The sequence below is a fragment of the Heloderma suspectum genome, chromosome 4, assembly GCF_057233095.1.
Source record: "Heloderma suspectum isolate Gila_16-S chromosome 4, 16-S_ref, whole genome shotgun sequence".
Taxonomy (NCBI): domain Eukaryota; kingdom Metazoa; phylum Chordata; class Lepidosauria; order Squamata; family Helodermatidae; genus Heloderma; species Heloderma suspectum.
The window spans coordinates 205467038-205490388 of NC_139461.1; the positions used below are offsets into that span (position 1 = coordinate 205467038).

The 23351-nt window shown below is 42.8% G+C and overlaps 1 non-coding gene across 1 annotated transcript; it reads right to left on the reverse strand.

The window, feature by feature from the left end:
• Positions 1-19678: 19678 nt before the first annotated feature.
• Positions 19679-19751, reverse strand: TRNAT-UGU (transfer RNA threonine (anticodon UGU)). Its single transcript has one exon. It is a non-coding gene; the product is annotated as a tRNA-Thr (tRNA).
• Between the last annotated feature and the right edge of the window lie 3600 nt (positions 19752-23351).

Here is a 23351-nt window from a genome sequence, read left to right on the forward strand (position 1 = left end):
ATCTTGTTAATCTGTGTTTGAGGTTTTGCTAAATACATGCTCCAAGCTTCCCTCAGCAATGAGACATTCCAGGGGCAGCATTTATCAGGATTTGACTTGCTTTGGTGGAGAGATCATTGGAGACGTATGGTGTTATTCTAATATTTGTTTTATTTACAAATATATTAAGTAGAGCAGCGTTTGCTAACCTGGTGTCCTCCAAATGTTTTGGACTACAACTCCCAGGATTCTTGACCATGGGCTATGCTGGCTGGGGCTGATGGGAGCTGAAGTCCAAACATCCCCAACCTGGAAGGCACCCGGTTGGGGAAGACTACCCGGTTGGGGTAGAGCATAGGTGGAGGGCTTAAGCACTCCTTGTCAGGGTGGAAACTGAGCCGATAGAGCTCCAGAGCAGTTCTGATTCTGAGGAGGATCAGCAATCCATGGGAGAGGAGCCAGCTCATCCCTCACAGGCACAGCAGCTGACAGAGATTCCTCCTGCCAGCATTCCTGAGATAGATAGTGACCCGGGCAGTGAGAGAGTGCGGGAGGGGGGCTTGCTAGACGCTTGACGCAGACGCAGACAGCGACGAGCGATGGAGGGCGTGGAAAGGAGGTGTAGCACCCATTTGGCGCGCAAGCAACGGCCACGTCCCGTGGACCCAAGGGAAAGAGGGAGGATCTCTCCCTAGCCCATAAGTTCAGGGTCTTCAAGTGACTCTCCTTCAAACGGGGATCAACTGCCTACGTGGACCATAGGTTACTCCGCTGTTCATTGCTTAGTCACTGGTGATTAGCATCAGAAAGAGTCATTAAGTTGTAAAAGGATTAAAGCCTTGAAAAGAATCCTTTCGTCTGTGTCTTCTTGAGTTGGCTATTGGAGTGTACTGAAAGAGGCTGCTAGGGCGCTCCTGACACTCCTTAGCAGGGCAGCATATCCACCCCATCAAATCCGCAGAGAGAGAAAGCTGCAACCTCGAGATCCCAAAGCCTGCTCTCTACTCTCCCAGTCTGTGTGTGGGCCTTCATGATACCAGCATGTGCATAAATTGATACCATCAGTGGTTTGTGCTGGTCTCTGGAGACGACTGTACAGCCATCTCACAGGCACAAGATGTCTTGGTATGGTCTGTTCCCTTTACATCTCTGCCACCTGGCAGCACTTGGTGGAATGTACTGGAGCCATTCTTCCCTCTTGGGCTGTGCAATGCAGCCCATTTGCACCATCACTGAAAAGATGGTGATTGACAAAATCCACTCCACAAAAGATCAGCATGAATTGCTGATGTTTTATCATCTCCTCGTTCTTTCTTTCATGGCCTCTTTCTCCTCTGCCTCCATCTGCATTGTCAGGTTATAAGTTTAAGGAGGATCTCCTTTTCTTTCCATGTGCAAAGTACAAATGTGCATTGGTGGTACTATACTATACTGAAAGTGAAAGAATAGAGGATCTTGCCACAAGAGTGACCTCATCATGATGTTTTTGCCTTCCAAGTTGGAGAATAGTTTTTGATCTTGGGAGAGAGGTATCACATTGTCCATAAGGCAGGTCTAACTAACATTCCTGTGCTCCATATTTAGTAAAGCTAGTCCCAGGTCCTGGGAAACAATTAGATACAGTCCTTGTTTACCCCTGTATCCAAGTGCCATACTGAGGAAACCATCTTAGTGAAAGTGATTGAATAATACAGTGTTAATTAAATACCCTCATGCTTTCCACTTTCTTGGCACTTACAATATTAAAAGTGACTCAAGTACTATTATATCAAGCGGATACATACAAGCATGAAGAGAACAAATTACACCTAAGGATAATTGAGTCAGATATGTGAAGGCGAGATGACATATGTAGGGAATGGATTATGCAGGGATTGGGAAGGAGGGGGGTTAGAAAAAGGGGAGACTGTCGGGAGAGAACAGTGTTAATTACACACAGAGTAAAAGCATTTCTTCATGACTGCATTGTCACAGATAGTGCTTGAGGATTTGTTTGGGCTGCATTTCAAAGTGAACCAACATGATCTGCAGCTCCTGGACTAATGTGCCAGTCAGAACGCAGTTATCCTTCGGATTTTGTTGTGCTCGGAATTTTGTGATGCAGTGGGTGGCTCAAAAGAAGGAGTAAAATGTGTACAAAAATGGTTATTTTAGGATAAAACCCTTTTAGAAATATGAAATTTGAGAGAAAATACTGTTTTCCTATATGCAATCCTATATGCCCCCTTCATGGATCACTGCCTTGTTGTGGTGAAGCGGCTTGCGTAACTCAGTGAAGCCATAAGCTATACCGTGCAGGGCCACCCAAAACGGACAGGTCATGGTGGAGAGTTCTGACAAAATGTGGTCCACTGGAGAAGGAAATGGCAACCCACTCCAGAAAACCCCATGGAACGTATCACAAGGCTAAAAGATATGATGCTGGAAGATGAGCCCCTCATGTTGGAAGGTATCCAATATACTACTGGGGAAGAGCAGAGGGTATTTCCAAGTAGTGCCAGAAAGAGTGAAACGGCTGGGCCAAAGCCGAAAGGACACTCAGGTGTGGATGTGTCTGGTAGTGAAAAGAAAGTCCGATGCTGTAAAGAACAATATTGTTTAGGAACCTGGAATGTAGGATCAATGAATCAAGGTAAGCTGGAGGTGGTCAAACATGAGATGGCAAGATTGAACATCGACATCTTGGGAATCAGCGAACTAAAATGGACAAGCATGGGCGAATTTAATTCAGGTGACCATTATATCTACTACTGTGGGCAAGAATCCCTTAGAAGAAATGGAGTAGCACTCATAGTCAATAAAAGGGTGGGAAAAGCAGTACTGGGGTACAATCTCAAAAACGATAGAATGATCTCAGTATGAATCCAAGGTAAACCATTCAACATCACAGTAATTCAAGTCGATGCCCCAACCACTGAGGCAGAAGAAGCTGAGGTTGATTGGTTCTATGAAGACCTACAACACCTTCTAGAACTAACACCAAAAAAAATGTCCTCTTCATCACAGGGGATTGGATTGCTAAAGCAGGAAGTCAAGAAATAACCGGGATAAAAGGCAAGCATGGCCTTGGTGTACAAAATGAAGCAGGACAAAGGCTAATAGAGTTTTGCCAAGAGAACACGCTGATCATAGCAAACACTCTTCCAACAGCACAATAGCCGACTCTGCACATGGACATCACCAGATGGTCAATATCGAAATCAGATTATGTACTTTGCAGCCAAAGATGGAGAAGCTGTATACAGTCAGTAAAAACAAGACCTGGAGCTGACTGTGGCTCAGATCATGAGCTTCTTATTGCGAAATTTCGGCTTCAATTGAAGAACGTAGGGAAAACCACTAAACCATTCAGGTATGACCTAAATCATATCCCTTATGAATATACAGTGGAGGTGATGACCTGATAAGGGATTAGACCTGATAGACAGAGTGCCTGAGGAACTATGGATGGAGGTCCGTAACATTGTTCAGGAGGCAGCAACTAAATCCATCCCAAAGAAAAAGAAATGCAAGAAAGCAAAGTGGCTGTCTGAGGAGGCTTTACAAGTAGCTGAGGAAAGAAGGGAAGCGAAAAGCAAGGGAAAAAGGGGAAGATATATCCAACTGAATGCAGAGTTCCAGAGAATCGCAAGGAGAGACAAGAAGGCCTTCTTAAATGAACAATGCAAAGAAATCGAGAAAAACAATAGAATGGGAAAGGATAGAGATCTTTTCAAGAAAATCGGAGATCTCAAGGGAACGTTTTGTGCAAAGACGGGCATGATAAAGGACAAAGAAGGCAGGGACCTAACAGAAGCAGATGAGATTAAGAAGAGGTGGAGAGAATACACAGAAGAGTTATACAGGAAAGATCTGAATGTCCCTGATAGCCATGATAGTGCGGTCACTGAACTTGAGCCGGACATCCTAGAGAGTGAAGTCAAGTGGGCCTTAGGAAGCATTACAAACAACAAAGCTAGCGGAGATGACAGTATTCCAGCTGAGCTATTTAAAATCGTAAAAGATGATGCTGTTAAAGTGCTGCACTCAATATGCCAACAAATTTGGAGCACTCAACAGTGGCCACAAGACTGGAAAAGGTCAGTTTACATTCCAATTCCAAAGAAGGGCAGTGCCAAAGAGTGTTCAAACTACCGTACAATTGCACTCATTTCACATGCCAGCAAGGTTATGCTCAAAATCCTACAAGCTAGGCTTCAGCAGTATGTGAACCGAGAACTACCAGAAGTACAAGCTGGGTTTTGAAGAGGCAGAGGAACTAGAGATCAAATCGCCAACATTTGCTGGATCATGGAAAAAGCAAGAGACTTCCAGAAAACCATCTATTTCTGCTTCATTGACTACACTAAAGCCTTTGATTGTGTGGATCACAACAAACTCTGGCAAATTCTTAAAAAGATGGGAGTACCAGACCACCTTACCTGTCTCCTGAGAAACCTGTACGAGGGTCAAGAAGGAACAGTAAGAACCAGACATGGAACAACCGATTGGTTCAAAATTGGGAAAGGAGTACGACAAGGCTGCATATTGTCGCCCTGCTTATTTAACTTATATGCAGAGTACATCATGAGAAATGCTGGGTTGGATGAATCACAGGTTGGAATTAAGATTGCCGGGTGAATTATCAACAACCTCAGATACGCAGACGATACCACCCTAATGGCAGAAAGTGAAGAGGATCTAAAGAGCCTCTTGTTGAAGGTGAAATTGGAGAGTGCAAAAGCTGGTTTGAAACCCAATATTAAAAAAACGAAGATCATGGCATCTGGCCCCATCACTTCCTGGCATATAGAAGGGGAAGAAATGGAAGCAGTGACAGATTTTACTTTCTTGGGCTCCAAGATCAGCGCAGACGGTGACTGTAGCCATGAAATTAAAAGATGCTTGCTCCTTGGGAGGAAAGCTATGGCAAACCTAGACAGCATAGTAAGAAGCAGAGACATCACCTTGCCGACATAGATTCGTATAATCAAAGCTATGGTTTTCCCTGTAGTAATGTATGGCTGTGAGAGCTGGACTATAAGGAAGGCTGAGCACCGAAGAATCGATGCTTTCGAACTGTGGTGCTGGAGAAGACTCTTATGAGTCCCCTGGACTGCAAGGAGGTCAAATCAGTCAATCCTAAAGGAAATCAACCCTGAGTGCTCATTGGAAGGACAGATCCTGAAGCTGAAGCTCAAATATTTTGGCCACTTAATGCAAAGAGAAAAGTCACTGGAAAAGACCCTGATGCTGGGAAAGATTGAAGGCAAAAGGAGAAGGGGACAGCAGAGGATGAGATGGCTAGATAGCATCACTAATGTGATGAATATGAACTTGAGCACACTCCGGGAGAGAGCGGAGGACAAGAAGGCCTGGCGTGCCATGTTCCATGGGGTCACAAAGAGTTGGACACGACTTAATGACTGAACAACAATAACAACAACATATATATTCAATCCTCAAAAAATCTACTGGTTTAGAAGACCAGACGATAAGGCTATCTCACCTTGGTCCAAACTCCACAAAGCCAGGAAATTAGAAGCTAAAGCTAATGCCTTATCTGTTATGTCCCGTGATCAGTCATAATGTTGTGCAATGTCACAAATTGTGCTTGCCTAAAACTTACCCTCCATGCACCCACACTTTTCAGTCCCAAATCCAGATTGGGAGCATGGCGTGCCTTGGACCAGCAAAGATGCTCCACGTTGTCCTGGTTCTGTATTGCCTTGTCCTGGTCCTGTTGCTTTCTTTAATCCCCTGACAGCCTTCATTTTTTTTTTTTTTTGCTTTTTGATTGACTCTCTTCTGTAGTTGCTAACTGGAAATTTGAGTTCTGAATGACATTTGGGGGGTGGGGAGAAACCTGCAGGGACAGTTTCTCGTTGTTTTAGGCAGCTGATGTTACCCTAGGCCTTATCAGGGTATACGGGAACACTCTGGACTTGTGGAGCTGCTAGCTGCAGGGAGTAACAAATGTAACATTTTCTCATACTGCTCCATTGTTCCATGGCTTGACCACAGCTTTGTCAGCACATCTGCCTGCTTCTCAAACTCCAGGCAGTGAAACTTTCTGCCTTCAAGGAAAGACGTGCCTGCTTATGAAGCAAAGTTTCACTCCCATTCCATGCCATAGCTTCCTTCTCAGGCCTCTGTTCCCAGCACTTGAATCCAGAAAGGGACCTTAGTAATACAAACAATTAAGGAGAAAGTGGGGAGAAGAGGAAGAAGGGGAATGTCTGGGAGTGCAGACCAGTAAACAGAAGCAGTGGGGTCTAGTCACACTGAGGGGATTGCTTGTCTGCATACACACACACTGAGGACCCAGAAACTCAGTTTGCTACTGCTACTGCCTTTTCTCTACACAGCACTTATTCCCCTCCCCCCCCCCAACATTCCAAGTGAGGCCTTATGAAATCTCATAGGGATTCATTATACCAATAAAAATTATTTTAAAACATGTAAATTGATTTTTTTTAAAAAAAGAAATTCCATTCCATCAACTACAATATCAAGGAAATAGGAAAACATATATGGTTTTCATATATAGCTTCCAGCTTTTTGGCAAATGATGGACACAAATGGTTGCCAACACATGTTTTCAGTGCCAAAACTGGGGTTATTTTATTTTTTCTGTTAACTTCCCCTTCTCCCTCAGTCTTTAACCAATCTTCCTGAAATTTTCAGGTTATGTAAAATAGACATTTCTGTCTGGCACATGTGATTTTCAGGAAGACTGGTGAAACCCTTTTGTTTTTATTAAAGTTAGAATAACCTACCTCTGATTTTCATTTAACATGACAGAATCCAGTTTTGACTGATCGCCTTATCTATTGGAGGCACAACTTTGCTTCCAGTAGTAAAGCTGTTAAATTAGCATGACCATAAGGCTGCAATCCTAAACACACTTACTTGGGAGATAATCTATGCAGTTTATGTCTGAGTTAACATACTTATAGTGCAATCCTATGCATGCCTATTCAGAAGTAAGTCCCACAGAGCCCCAGGGAAGTATATCTAGAGCAGGGGTGAATTTGATTGGATTTGATTCCAGGCCAACCCTTTGGGGGGCTCGATGACATTAGGGTGGGCCTTTCCCACCTGAAGCCATAGGGGTCCTTTTTTTCCAGGTAGAGAGAGACTCCATGCCTCTCTCTGCATGGAGGAAGGAGGTTCCTTCATGCACATACAAGCTTGGAGCAATTACTCTGTATCTCTCTTTGCAGGGAGAAAGGGAGTCCTCAGTACTAGATAAACACTTCTGTTTAGAGCTGAGTGGTGAAACTCTGCTCTTATCTCTAATCACTGGTTGGAGACAAAAGTGGGGTTTCTCCTCAAAACCAGAGAAAGACTGCCTTTCTTCTGGCATGGGAGAGAGCCTGGGGCCTGGGAAAAAACCTCCATGGGCAAGATGGGAAAACTCTGCAGTCTAGATCTGCCCCATAGCCTGGATGTTTGCCATCCTTGATATATAGGATTGCAGCCTTAGTACTGCACCCTAAAACTGCACAACTACTTAGGAAAGGTTTGAAATGCGATGTGAAGGATACTAACATTCCAAACACTTTGTGGCAATAATATATATGAGAATGCTGGGAAGATATTTCAAAAGTTAATAAGGAACTAAAAGGAGTTTTTTCTATGGGAGCACACACCACAGGTAGTAGTGCTGAGTGTTCTGAGAAATGGTCTAAAAGGGAATCATAGGACACTGGTTGGTAACTTATTAGTTGGAACAAGAATGCTTCTTGAAAAACTGGAAGTGTGATAACTAGCACTGGAGGAACAGTGTTCAGAGACAGGCAGCATAATGATGTGCAAATTAATGGCTATCAGTAAGACACAGCAGGGCAATGGTAATGCTATGCCTTATTTTGATTGGAGAAAAATTATGCTAAATTGGAAAAGGAATAACCCTCAAGAAAATATACACAAGTATGATCGATGTTGTAAAGCTGATTGGTTCTTTCATATATTTTATTGTTTAATTTATAGGGTTTGTTTTAAAAATGCATCCATTTAATTGACATCTTTTTGTAACGTTTGTATCTTTTAACATTTCTCGTTAAAAACCATCAACACATTTATTTGGAAAGAAATTCAATTTCAAATAAGGACTTTTCTAAAATGAAAAGAAATTAAAAGTGCAATCCTATGCATGTTTAGACAGAAAAAAGTCCTACAACTCCCAGCATGTTCCAGCGAGCTATGCTGGCTGGGGAATGCTGGGAGTTGTAAGACTTTTTTTATGTCTAATCATGCATAGGATCGAGCCCTAAGAAGACATTGCAGACTGAAACTGATGGACACCCAGGGTACTGTGGGGATGAAACTAATGGGAAGGAAGCTTTGTGCTGCTAGGCAGGTTAAACAGAAAGGCAGAGTAACCACTTGAAAGAACACCACATTTTCACACCAGGTGATACAATAATACTATGGTAAGCTGACACCTGAAAGAAGTAAACTGCAATGTGTGTGTGTGTACCTTTCAAAAATCATGATAATTCAGCACTTGAAAAAATGGGATGACAATATGGAAAACATGGGGATACAACAACATGGGACTAATGGGTAAAATCAGTTTTACACGTCTGGATTCTCTGGTTTAGATAACTCAATGAACACTTTCAGTTCCAGACAAAAAGGCTCGTGTAGAAGGACTCCACATTTATTTTCATCAACAATCCTATGGGTGTCTCTACATTAAGCAAAACCCCTACAAAAAACCACATCCTTTCTGGAGCTTTCTGCTTTTGGTTTCTTTACAGGATTAGAAACGGCTTCTTTACACAACAGCCATGTGGTCTGAACTGAGGGAGTGCCTTCCTACCTCCCTGGAATGTATGCAAAGGGGGTGGGGAGTCTTGTTTTTGGAGCTTAACTTCTGCTGTACTGTTTTCTCGCAGCCCCCAGGAAACCTCTGACTTTCTTCTGAGTAGACATAAAATGTAAGATTGTGCTGTAAGTCTGTAACCCTTGGCACACTTACTTGGGAGTAAGCACCATTGAACTTAATAGGGTGCTCTGAAACAACAGAAGACATTGCTTCTGGGCTTGGTGGGGTGGGGGATCCGATGTGTCTCCCTTCATTGTGGGGAGGCATTTTACCCTCTTCTCCCTCCAATTGAAAGATGCAGAGGCAGGAGACACAATGGGCAGGTGATTCTTGCCCTCATGCCTGTCAAATCTGCTTGGGTCTCCTTCCCTGCCACCCTACCCCCATCCTCAGTGCCTTCGTCATCCTGACGGCACCCCCAGCCACCAAAAACAAACGCCCACAGCAGGCAGACAGAGCAGTTTCTTCCGCTATGGGATAATTTCACATGGGGTTCATGGCACTCCTGTTCCATGGGCTGGAAAAAATACATTTTGTTGTGTTTGGGGAAAACACAAGATAGGCTGAAGAAAATAGCGGGAGACACCTTGGAGGGAGAGAGCACCATCTCAATAGCAGGATAAAAGCTCCGTGTGATGAACCCCTATGTGGTAGGTTACTACAATACTCAGTTTATAGATGGGGAATGGGAACTGAGATATAGAGCTGGTTCACACACGTGCATTTGACTATTAAATACTTGTTGAGTTGTAGCTGGATATGACATCTCTGATGGCTCAGCCACACTTGTAAATTACTGCCTGATACTGTAGTTCTCAAATGAAGAACATTGTTCTATGAATCAGCCGTGGTGACTTGGCCACAAATACCTACTGATCCCATAACCAAAATGGGATTCAAACCCAGTTCATCTGAGCCCAACTGCTTTTTGCTGTTTGAACACACACACTAGCATGGGAAGGGCAACCTCCCACTCGTCGCCCTAATCTGGCCCATGCTAGGGACCAACCCAGCCTGCGGAAGGCTGAGCACCCTCTAGGGGCCTCTCCCCCATCCCAAGCACCATCTCCTGGGTGTGTGTGTAGTAGGATCCCGTCAGAGGGAGAGTGGAACATAGTGGCCTTTCTTATCTCTGATCAATCCCCTGCATGTCTCAGGTAGGGCTTCCAAGAGCCAATTCCTCCAAGTGCCAGCTGAGTCCCTGCCCTTTGGGACATGAGCAGCACAGGAAGAAGCAGCCTGGCTTGCTGAGGCTTGCTGGAGCTTGCAGGAGCTGGCTGAGTTCCTTTCTCCATGGAGATTTTTTATTTTTTATTTTTTATTTGGTAAGTGAGTGGGGTGGATGATGTCATTGTAGGGGCAGAGCTTTGAGGCAGGGCTTTGGGGTGGGACCTGGGTGTGACCTGGGTGCGACCCCACCCCCTTGATGTCATCTAGCCTACCGGCTTGGTCTGGGGGTGTAATCTGGCTCTGACCAAAGTGGTTGCCCTTTCTTCCTATATCTTTTTGTTTCTGGCCCAGTCTTGAAAATACCCTACTTGCAGAAGTATTGTAGAACAGGCAGAGTGCATTGAGCCTCCTGCTGGATATGTTTCACATTTTGACGCCAACAAATGTCTTTCTTCGTCTTTTCATATTCTTCTGATGTGGACAAAAGGATATTGAATAGCTTTGTGCCCACTAATAGTTCTAAGGACCACTTCATTCAAATATATATCTGATTCAAGCGGGCCCGAGCTTTGTTACAACTCATTATAAATATATATTTAATATTAAATAATGCATCAACAGCACACCAATAGCTGTATCACAAAGGGGAAGACAAGGTCACCGCCATTCACCTTTCCGTCTGAAAACATGACCTGTAGGCCTTGAGCATGCAGAAGTGATCTGATCCTTCCCCACCCTTTGCCGTGTAATCAAGTGAAACATAAATAATTAAATGCTTCCAGGAGAATCAATGAAAGCTAACTTCACTTGCATCTAATGATCTGTTGGGTTCTCATTGCAGTCTCTTGATTAAAGGGATTGCATAGTAATCTAAGCACAGACCTCTTACATTTTATGAGTTTCCCTTGATCCAGCAGAAGGTTAATGGCAAGGCTTTGTCACTACAGTGCAAACTTAAATCGGTTTCTATGATATATATGAATGGGGAGCACAAATAATGAATTCATAATGTGTGTATTAACTGCTTGCAATACTCATTCAACTGTGGAATGTTGGACGTTTTCATTTGATTTTCTGCTTTTGCACCTCTGCTGCTAGCAATCATTGGACTAGGCATCTCTTCTGGAATTACCAGAAGAATTGTCTCCAGCCCGTCTGTTCCAATGAACAATGTTTTCCCAATTGGTTAGATTCTGAACATGAAAATAAAATATTTTAACAGATCCTCCTCCAAATTTCCTAGCTATCTAATATGAGTCTAATTCATCCAGTGTAATGGCTTGACTTGCCGTCATGCATGCCGGAAGAAAGGAAAATATTCCCAGTCATGTTTAGGAAGAGACTTCATTTTTTTCCTCAGTAGACATCAGATTAAGATTGGCCATAAAACGTCCTTCACAAATTAATCCTGTTCAGTTGTAACATTCATGAACATTCATGAAACGACTTCCTGTAAAACTAGGTTGAAGCCATCCCCTGTTTGTGTCCAATTAATAAAGCTTAGCTTCACTGTAGTGGAACTTGAACCAGGCATCACTGCCCTCTACATTTATTTTGTTTCCAAATATTTTAAATATTAGCATTTTATGCTCAGCCTTTGCTGTAGGGTTGTTCATGCCAGCTGCTCAAAATGTAGTGGTGAAAAGAAAGGAAAAGGAAAAGAAAAGAGAACAAATGCATGCACGCACGCACGCGCGTGCGCACACACACACACACACACTATATATATATATATATATCCCAAATATACTTTGACCTAATCCTGCATTGATGTCAGCAGAGCTGAAGATGATCATGGGATCAAAAAACAATGCCAGTCACCCTGCTTTTTAGAATTCCCTTTCATAAAGAAGAATGTAACAAAATGTTCCATAAAAAATTAACTTGCTCCTGTCTTCCCTCACACCACCCTTTTTTAGTCCTTCCAGAATTACTACAGTATAAATGCTGAAGTCAGAGCTAAAGAGGGCCACAAAGCTATAAAAGCATATTCATCTTTCTTTTCTTTCAAGATTGAACTAGTTTTCTGTTCCTGGAGCTCAAGAGATATTTCAGTTGGCCAAGATACAGTGTTCTTCACAATATCCAGCAAATTTGCACCACTTTGCTTGGTACCCAACTGGATTCTCAGCTTCCTTTAGAATCTCTGGATTCTTTAGCCCTGTTCAGGTGTTCTAGATGTTGATAAAGCATTTCCCAGCATCCGGGCTTGTGTGGAGAGCCTCCACTGATTGATTGATTGATTGATTGATTATTTATTTATTTATTACATTTCTATATCACCCAGTAGCTGTAGCTCTATAGGCAGTTCACAACAATTAAAACCATAAAATACAACATGATAAGATACAATATAAAAGTTTAAAACTACAGTATAAAATAAAAATAAAATCCAAAATAAACCTAGCAGCAATGCAAAGATTTAAAATACAGAAACAGATTTTAAACAACAGAAATGGAAAGACTCAAATGTCTGGGAAAATAAGGTCTTCACCTGACACCGAAAAGAGTACAACGTAGGTGCGAGATGAGCCTCTCTGGGAAGCTCTTTCCACAACTGGAGTGCCACAACAGAAAAGGGTCTCTTCTTCGTAGCCACCCACCTCACATCCTTTGGTGGGGGGTCCTGGAGAAGGACCTCTGAGGATGATCATAGGGATTGGGCAGTAACCTGGCCTCAAGCCATTTAGGGCTTTGAATGTTAATACCAGCCCTTTGAATTGGGCCCGGAAATGTACTAGCAGCCTGTGCAGGGAGAAAAGTACTGGCATAATATAATCACATTGGCATGTCGATTTCCTCTCCTCTTCAGACTCTCATGAGTGGATGGCTACAAACATGACAAGAGAGAGGGGAGGGGAGGGGCTGGAGCAGAAAAGGGCTGCTGAAATGATCAAGGGGCTGGAGAAACTCCCCTGTGAGGGAACAGCTGGGATTGTTTAGCTTGGAAAAAAGGAGGGAAAGGTGTACATGATAGAGGTGTACAAAATTATGCATGGTGTGCAGAATGTGGATAGGGAGACATTTTTCTCAAAATACTAGAGCCCCAGGCCATCCCATGAAGCTGATTGGTGGGAGATTCGGGACAGATAAAAGGAAATGCTTCTTCGCACAGCACATTGTTAAACTATGGAATTTGATACCACAAGACGTAGTGATGCCCACCAGTTTGGATGACTTTAAAAGAGGGTTGGACAAATTCCTGGAGGAGAAGGCGATCGATGGCTACTGGTCCTGATGGCTATATGCTACTTCCAGTATCAAAGGCAGTGAGCCTGTGTACACCAGTTGCTGGAGAACATGGGTGTGAGTGGGTGTGGGTGGGGGGTGCTGTTGCATTCATGTCCAGTTTGTAGGCAGCTGGTTGGTCACTGTGTGAACAGAATACTGGACTAGATGGACCCCTGGTCTGATCCAGCATGGCTATTCTTATGTTCTCTCTTCACACATTTGCTTTATCTACAAATAGAATGCCTGAATAGGGGTTCTGTGGGGCTATATAGCAGGGGTGGGGAAACTGTAACCCTCCAGATGTTTTTGACTATAACTCTCACACCTGTGACTACTGGCCCTGCTTTCTGAGACTCATGGGAGTTGGAGTCCAACAACATCTGGAGGATCACATGTTCCCCACTCCTACTATATAACTCACTTTCCAGCACCAAGTTCAGTGTATTCTCAGAGTTTGTTGACAACACTGATAGAGTCACATTCCATCACCTACTCCTACTTACTGCTGTCTGTGAGCCCTATGGAAAATGTAGCCTTGTATTCTATAGTGGAATCACTTGCTTTTTTTCCCTTCAAAAACTGTTTTTTGTCAATGTCCTATTCTAGGTGACATATGAATTTATGAAGGCAGCTTTTGTTTTCCCCTATCTTATCCCCTGAGTCAAGTAAAATGTACCTCTCAGCTTTTACCCAAAGTAATAACCTTGACTGTCAACACCGAAGCATATACAAACTCACAAAGAGCCCTCCCCGCACCAGAAAAGAACAAAAATTCTTTCTTGGCAGCTGATAATAACTCACAGACACACAACTGACCTGCTGCACTGCATTGTGTCTAGCTTTTCAATCCTGTTTAACTTGCACTGAGGCATCTCTTTAAGAATATTCTAAATTTCAAGCAGTCCCTCATAAGTGAGACTTTGATCATCATGGGAATTTCAGACATCCACTTAAAGATATATTCAAATCTGTTTATCAATACAGGTGTATATGTAAAGCTACCTTTAGCTTGCATTAGAGCTGAGCTATTGGTCCACCTACCTTGCTAGAGTCTACTCTGACTGAAGGTGAAATTATATGAGACAGTGGGAGAAGTATGATTGCCAGGACCAGATCTGAGGAAGCTGTTGGCAAGATCTGATGTTAGTGGATCCACAACTCCTAGATCTCTTGCCTGGTTAGTCAACCTCACTCAGCAGTGATTGTTATCCAGGAGACAAGAGAATGGTGGAAGAGGCTAGAAGAAGGGGAAAACAGAATTTACCAGGGAAGAGGAAGGAGGGTGGGTGTATATACTCTGTATGTATATACTCATGCAGAAGAAGGGAGTATGTGAAGGGTGAAAAAACAAAGGGAAAAGGAATATACTGGATCTAGAAACTGCAGTTTGAAGGACAGATACTGAAGCTGAAGCTCAAATATTTTGGCCACCTAATGCGAAGAGAAAACTCCCTGGAAAAGACCCTGATGCTGGGAAAGTCTGAAGGCAAAAGGAGAAGGGGACGGCAGAGGATGAGACAGCTAGATAGCATCACCGATGCAATGAATATGGACTTGAGCACGCTCCGGTAGAGAGCGCAGGACAGGAAGGCCTGGCGTGCTATGGTCCATGGGGTTACGAAGAGTCGGACACGATTGAATGACTGAACAACAACAACAACAAGAAACTGCACTTTACCCCCCCTCTGCTTCTTGATGGGGAATGTCAGTTGAATCAAGAAACTCTCTATCTCCTCATAATACTCTATACAGCCCCCCGCCCGAGTTATAGTTCCAAATCTGTCAATTTCCAAAGGCTTGCTTGAGTCTACACATAACACAGGGGAAAAGAAAGGCTGAATCGTCATAATCAAAAGTACACACACTAAGTCTCAATAATTATTGCAAGTACTGAAATAAATATTTATAGTGGAATCCTATACATATCTATTTAGAGGCTACTCATAGCTTACTTCCAGGTATGTGGGTAACAAAAATGGATCATGTTCCCTTTTTTGGAAGAAGAAAAATAAGTTAGCATTTCAAGTGTTCATGGGATTGTCCCCCCACACTGCCCCCATTCATCAGTCTGCCTATGTACTACTAAGCTACCTCTCTCATTTCAAGCATATTTATAAGTCCCACTGATTTACCTAGAATTTACACCAGAATGGGATGTGCAAGCCAGCCAGCCAGAGAAGGTCAGCAGCGTCAGATTCCTCCCCCACAAATGATTTATATTTACACACACATGCACACTCCCCATGTTGGGTGATCACAACTTGAGTCACTCAGCAACTATCATTTCCTCCCCACTAGGCTGGCCCCTGACTGATGTATTGCAAAAAGAAAGGGCAAAGGAGAAAGCCAATTTGCATAACATTTGCATATGCTAATGTATATGTATAGGTGCAAAATTAGAAATAATTACTATAATGCAAATAGAAATACAATACATCTTACCATAGTGGAGAAGAATGACGAGGTGCTCTGTGTGCCTGCTCAGTCTGCTGTCTGGGTCGTAACTGTTGACGCTAACTTCAAGGCCCCTGTTTTGCTCTTCCTCCTTATGCTTCTTTGACTTTAAACCAGACTTGTACTGAACAGTCCATCAAATAGAGGACACTTCAAATAGAGGACTGTCTTCTGCTAGCTCTCCAAAATGGAGGACTGTCCTCTATAAAATAGGATACATGGTCACCCTGCTCCCCACCCAGCTAGTAATTCCCTCCTCCTGTGCCTCACATACCTTTTCTTCAGCTGAGACAGCCAGGGCTCTTAGCCTCAACAACAAACTGCCACCCCCCTTGCTATGCAGTCCCCCCCGCCCTCTTTCTCTGAGAGTTGACCAGGCCTTGAGCTGACCACTTGCCGCTAATGCGTCAGCAACAAAATGGTCAGCAACAAAATGGATGGCTCTGTCCTGCTGATCACCACAACTTTGTGTCTGCTGGGCAGCCCTGGATCTCACCTCACCCTCAGACTCTCGTACCACACATGACCTGTTTATGCACTCACTGTGCATGTGGAGCGAAGCTGCTTCTTGCCAACCCAAATGGTTGAAGTGTAGCAAGGGGAAGGTCAGGCAGCAAGGTGGATAGGGTGAGGTGGGGAGTGCCCCATGGAACAGAAGATGGATGCTAAAGCATGAGTGAGGGATGAGTGAGGTGTATATAAAGGGATGAGTGAGGAGGCACCAGGCATGGAGAGAGCTGGGCCCCTTAGTCTGCAGGGGCAATGAGCAGCTGATCCTTCTGCACCATTGATAATTCAGGCTTGGCCATGAAAGTGGCTGGCTTTTTCTTTAAATGAGGAGCACCACAGATGGTCCTTTTCTCCTCAGTGAGTGGGACTAGAAACTTTCTGAATGGGTCCAAGGCCCATATGGGCCTGGATAGGACTTTCCTTCACAGAAGAAGCCATGCTGATTCTTCTTTAGCGAGACATCTTCTACTGGATGCTTGATCACCTTATCTTCAGTCATACTTTCTACTCTTTACCTGAAACAGATATTAAGCTAATTAGCTTGCAATTTCCTGGATCTCTTCTTTAAAAAATGTGTTAGATCAGCTGTTTTTCAATCCTATGGCATGGAATTCATTGTGCCATTCAGCTGTTTGTTGGGCAAGATCCCTGAATAGCAATTATGACAATATGACTATGGTTACAAGACAGTGGTGTCTACATGCAACAGTTTCTGCCGCACAAGGATACCACAGCTGGCCACCTGTTGAGAGGACGGAAGAAGGAAATGGCTGACCATCTGTTTGGCAGCCAAAATCTTTGCACACTGCAGTGTGTATGTGTACAGCTCACTGCTGTGCATGTGATGTCTAATGTGATCATTTTGTTCACTGCTATAAAGCAGAATAAATACATAACTAAATAAATATTGGGATGCAATTCAATTTTTTTTTTTAAAAATATACTTATCTCAGGAGTGTGATTAATTTATTTTAAAGCTGGTGAATGATCTGCTGGAAATAATCTTGTTCTTAATTGTAATTATGAGATTTTTGTCATTTCTCTCATTAATCATAATGACAGCATTTTCCCTCAAGGCCAAGGTCAAAAGTTCCCTGCTGTTATTTTATCCAGAAACATACTCTCTGGTTTTGCTGTGGCATGCCATGAATACTTATGCTCTACAGGTAATAGAGTAAATATTAGTGCTATGAATTATTAAGCATAAAGAAAAAAATTGCTGAAATTGGTTTTTTTGGGGGGTGATAGTATGGTTGTTCTGAGGCTTTGTATATTTTTTGAGATGTTGGATATGAATTAAAGGCAGAAGAAAAGCCCTACTGTAATTACTGCTGCAGAGTCTTTTTTTTTTTTTTTGCATTAATGGAAATTTTAGTCAAACAGAAAACAATATGAAAGTTTTAAAGTATTTTTTAAGATAGCAAATTGCAAAGCTGGTCAAAGTTGTTCTTTTAATAATGCATTTCCAAGTGGGACATTTCAGTCTCATAGTAATGCCTCCTTTTAGGAATGCAGCTGACACTATTGCTCTGAGTGGATGGCTGATTCTGTCCTCAGACAAAGTCATTTACAGTGAAATCATATGTGTGTTATTCAGAAGTAAGTAGCATTGTTTTCAGTGAGGCTTACTCTCTGGTAAGCGTGTATAAATTTGGAGCTGTAATTTCCTCTTTTTTCTCTCCTTTTGAACTTGGCCCCAAACACAGGTGAGATGTGGAAAAGACCCTTTCAGGCTCCAGGAGACATCCCCTCCCATTTCAGACCCTAATAGGGTGAAAGATTTTGAGAGGCCATTTTCACTCAGCCATAAAGTATCCTGGGTGATCATGACTCTCCACCTTCTGGGTTAATCTGTTTTTACGACATGGAGAAGAGGGTTGTGAAGAAGTATTGGAGCATTCAGAAATACCAACTCAGTCAGTAGGCCCAAATCCATTGAAAAATGTTAATTCTGTTGACTTTAACAAATACAAATGGAATATTTTGTATTTTGTTTCTAGTAAGGAGGGCACAACAGGGAAGATTTGGATAACATAAGCAAGTTCTTTATTTATAAACTGTTTCTTACCCCTTTTGTCTCCTTTCTCTTTTTCCTTCCCTTCTCTGGGCTGGTTTGCATGTTCAGACAGGCCATCATGGTTTATTTAAGCCACAGTGGGTTGTGGTGAATGCAAGTGGCCATTTTGAATATTCAAGCTACAGCTTGTCATGTCATCCAAACGTAGGGATTGTGAGGGTTAAAACAGGCCATGCATTCTGGAAGAGTTGTTTAACCTATGCATAATCCAAGGTCCCTAGGTTCAGTTGACAATGTGCAACATTGGCTTGAATATTCCAGATGGTGCCTGTGGGTTAAGCCATGGCTTAAATAAGCCATGCTGAGCTATGCTGATCATGTGAACTCAGTCTCTCTTTGCTCCTCCTCTTCCTCCTCCTTTCTACTAGGGGCCCTATAGGGACAAATATGTGAAAAACAAACTGGGGAGAAATTACAGTTATATGGATGCAACAGAAGCTTAGATTAACCTTACATCAGTATTAAGAACAAGAAAAACACCTGTTAAGTGAGTTAGAGGGCCAACATGGACATTACTTTAAATCTATCTAGCAGCTACAACTTTTTTTTTAAGTTTTACTCTAGAGTAGGCACAGTGGCTTTATTTCAGATCTTAAAAGGCCCCTACCCCCCATGCTACATTCCCACTCCAAATTGGAGCCCTGCCTCTACTCTAGAGTAAAAGAAAAGAAAAGGCATAGCTGCTAGATACCGCATTAAAGTAATGACTACTTTGGGCCAGAGTTGGCTAGCCAAGAGCAACCTATTAAAACCGATGCCAGATATCCAGTTTTTTAAAAAGGTGAATCTCTTTTTTTAAGCTATCTGCAGTTAGCAAAATATATAGAGAATACTGAAACAACAAACAAATCCATTGGCTTCTGTGGGAACTAGAGAAGAATAGTCCAGGGTTGTGTGTGTGTGTGTGGGTGCAAGGATGCTGCTGTCTTATAAATTATAGCTTTTGCACTGTACAGGGCAGAAGATGAGCTGTTTATCATCGATTTGAATTCTGCCTGGCAAGGCTCACTGGTCTTTATTGAAAAATACAGGCTTATGCCTTCATTTGTCTGTCGAGGTTATACAAGTCTCACCTTTACACTGCTACAATGAGCCTGCATGATCGCCTGAGAATGGAGTGCCAATGATTCTGCTGAGTGCTCCGGTCTTGTTCTGATCTGAAGCACTTACTTATAATTGGTGCCAAGGAGTGACAATCAGCCCAGGGAAAACGTTCTGGAAAAGCTGGATTTTTTTTTTCTTTGAACGTTTTCTGTGAACTCAGGCTTGAAATGAAAATATAGGCATGGGGTGGGAGCTGGCAGGAAGGCAGAATTTAGACAGAGGAACCTAGGAATCTGCCTTATCCTGGGTCAGACCCTTGGTCCATCTAGCCCAGTATTATTGACACTGACTGGTAGCAGCTCTCCAGGGTTTCAGGCAGGAGTTTTCCCGGCCCTACCTGGAGATGCCAGGGATCGAACTTGGGACCTTCTGCATACAAAGCAGGTGCTCTACCACTGAGCTACAAACCCCTCCCCAAGACTAGTTCACTAGCTCCAACTTGGGGTGTGTTCCCACTAGAGCAGGCAAAGCAAGTTAATAATTTGAAGTTGCAATCTTATCCACATTCACTAACACCTCAGCCTGCTGAATACAGTGGGACTTGCTACTATCTAAACTAAACACGCATAGACTCAGATGTTGGTAGATTATTCCTGGATACCAGTCTGGCCTTCTTGATCTGTTCTTACACTTAGTTGGCTGGGTATTGTACACTGATTATTGGGTTGGATCCAAGATCTACATTCTGTGGATGGAAGGCTGCCACTGCCCAATTTTCAGGGATCAGTACTCCAGACCACAAACATTATTAAGGGGGGCTGGAGGGGTGGCCGTGGGGAGAAAGGGCAAGATGTCTGCTTCTGCTAACCCAGTTGTATGAGCATAAATCTGGATCCGATACAAACTCCTTAAGTTGTGAGTCTTTTGTCCATTGAGTCTGAACAGATACAGTTGTATTGTAGGGTTTTGCTATAGATTTTGTGCTGTGTTCTGGGTGGCAGCTGGAAACATGTAATCATGTGTAGCAGTCAGTAGGTTTCTGATATAAGGTGGTGCTTATTATGTAGTTGCACAGTAGTGTCCAGAGAGTAGGGATGGAGGCATCTGTCCATTTTATTTTCTCTTGCATTCACGTTTTTAAAATCCCAATTTCTTTCTCTCCTAAGTATGAACTTTGAGAAATTTGGTAAATTCTTGTCAAAACCAAACTGAAATGAAATTCTCCATCCCTACCAGAAAGTGGACCTGTTATGTGGACTGGTCTAGACTCAGGTTGATGGTGGTGTGAAATCCCTGGTAGAATTTCTTCCAGGCCTCCTGTCCGTGAGTCCAGATAGTAGAGATGTCATCTATGTTTCTCAGATAGAGAAAAGACTTCCAAGTCTTCTTGTATTTTATATTTCTTTAAAGCCACTTAAGAAGTACTCAGAGTAGTCTAGAACAAGGGTTCTCAAAATTTATTAGTGTCAGCCTTTCAAAGTGGAGTAGAAAATGATTTGTGCCTCCCTCTTGTGATACCGAAGATGTTAAAAGGGCACAAAATGTTTATGACTGTCAAAAGTGGCCAAGTACTCATTTGGCTCCAATTATCCACCTGTGGTGAACGTCCCTTGTGAATGCACACTATGTGATCAGATTTATACTTAAAGCAGTCTGAAGATGGGTTTTTTTTAAAAATTTATTTCAAGTTTTCTGTTTATATAGGGCAGTATCCAGTACTACCACAGTGCTTGCAGTAACAATTGTGAGCATAATGGGAAAGTAGCTCTTGTTAGCGCAAGCAGAAACTACCCCAAACTACCGGAATGGGACAAATCAGTGGAGATTGTGGAAGAAAGCTCCACTGACTTGTCCCGTTACAGAAGCAGTAGTTTCAGGTAGTTTCTTGGGTTGTGCTAGCGGCTGTTCCTGCCAGTGCAAAGTGTTCAGAGCTGGTGAATTGCCAGCTTTGGATACTGCCCATAGTTTATGTTATAGCAGAAAATACTTAATACCATGAAAAAAAGTTCAATGAGGGAAGAAAGTATAAAGAAGAGAGCAGTGGGCAAGAAGCAGAAGATGAAAGGATGAAAAGGAAGATGAAGAAGTTAGACAGAATTGTAACAGTCCATGAGTTGTAGCAGTCAAGTGGTAGCTTCTTAAGTAAAGAGGAAATTCTACAAATGTCTACATATATCTTTCTTTGCCTTTCAAATCAAAGGTGGAGAGCATTCAAGGCACAAATAGTGTTAGTCTAAGTATAAAGATCAGTAAGGAACAAATGTTTAAGCCACCAAACAGTATAGGTTATAGGAAACTCTCTCTCTCTCCCCCCCTCCCTCCCCCCCTCCCTCCCCCCCTCTCTCCATACAGGTGTGTTAAATATTACAACAATTCTAATATAAAATTAAAAACAAAGTTTTGATAAAATATTATAAACAAAGTTAAAAAGATCTATAAGCAGTCCTCAGGTATTTCCTACATACATATTATGATAATTGGTATCTCTATCAGACTATACAAGTTTTGCAATGCTTCATCCCATACGCGTTTCGACCTAGATGGTCTTCATCAGTGGGAACAATAAACACAAATTACAGCCCATGTAATTACCATTTACAACTGTTATGTTTTAGGTATGGGAGGAAATGTTTATACTCCCCTGTTCCGCAGACATACATATCTGCCACTTGGTAAAAAGCCAACAGTCCTACTAGTTTAAAAATTGTAGGTAAATATACCCTTTATTCTTTTTCAACTATTTTACTCATTGAGTCAGTGATAATATTTTAGATATATTTAAACCTGTTTTTGTTTTGCAGGCTTTATGTAGAATCTCTGCAGTTATGAGATATCAGTTGTAATTGGTGATTCTGTATAATCACCTATAACCTATACTGTTTGGTGGCTTTCAGTTAGAACCAGCCAGACCTCTAAAGGAACTATCCAAGGTGCTAAACCTTACCTCCAAAATAGGTTCAGCATCTTGGATAGCTCCTTTAGAGGTCTGGATGGTCTGACTGAAACCCAGAATGGATTCATAGCCCCACCAGAATAGGAGCCACCATCCTCCACTGTTTTGTGGTGACTGCCCTGGCCCCAATATCCCAGAATGATGCTAGATCTGGGTCATTATGGAGGATGCAAAATGGTGGTCAGGCTGCCAACACAGTTGCTGCTGCTGCCACTTGCAGTGGAGGCAAAACAATGAGGCCTTAGGGGAAAAAAGAAAGAAGCTGTGCTACTGCTACTGCTTAATAGCGAGCCCCACCCCTGAGAAACAGTTGGAGAATTTCTCCTCCCCCTGGAGAAATGTGGCGAAATGGTCCACCCCCCACCCCATTTCTCTACAGGACAAATGAGGTGGTGAATTTCGAGAGGCCATTGTGCCCAGCTTCCGTTGAAATATTAAAAGGCCAGGAGTGATATCTAACATAACTTCTTGTTCTGATGAATGTCATCAAGACTTCAAGAATTTGGCTCATGAACCATGGTTGCAAAGCCTGCTTTATTTTATTTATTTATATATATTTTTTTGATTGGAGAACTGTCTCACAAAAATCCAGGGAAGTGTGAATTTCACCGTGCAACTGCATTTCAATTTGCTTATTGGTTTGGGAAGCTCCCTACAACATTGGAGTGAATGAATTTTTCCCCCATCTTTAATCTCCGATGCCCTATCCTATTGGCAAATGGGAGGTTGCTCTAGATTGATGATGTCCTAGTGGAAGGGGTGTTTTGAGACAGTGGCACATGACCCTTTCCCCCTTTTTTTAGTCCCAAGGCACTCCTCCCACCAGGAAATGGGGAACTGCTCTGTATCATTGCAGTGGCCTCTGGAGCCACCTATGGAAAGGCCCACGTTCAGTCCCCGGCATCTCCAGGTAGAGCTGGGAAAGAGCCCTGCCTGAAACCCTGGAGAGCTGCTGCCAGTCAGTGGAGACAATACTGAGCTAGATGAACCAGTGGTCTAACTTGGTATAAGGCAGCTTCCTGTGTTCCTACGACGGACGAGTGGAGGGAGCAGAGCACAAGGGAGTTGTTCACTGTTTACTCTGTGGCTGCCAAGCACCCCTTTCATCACTAAGTGGG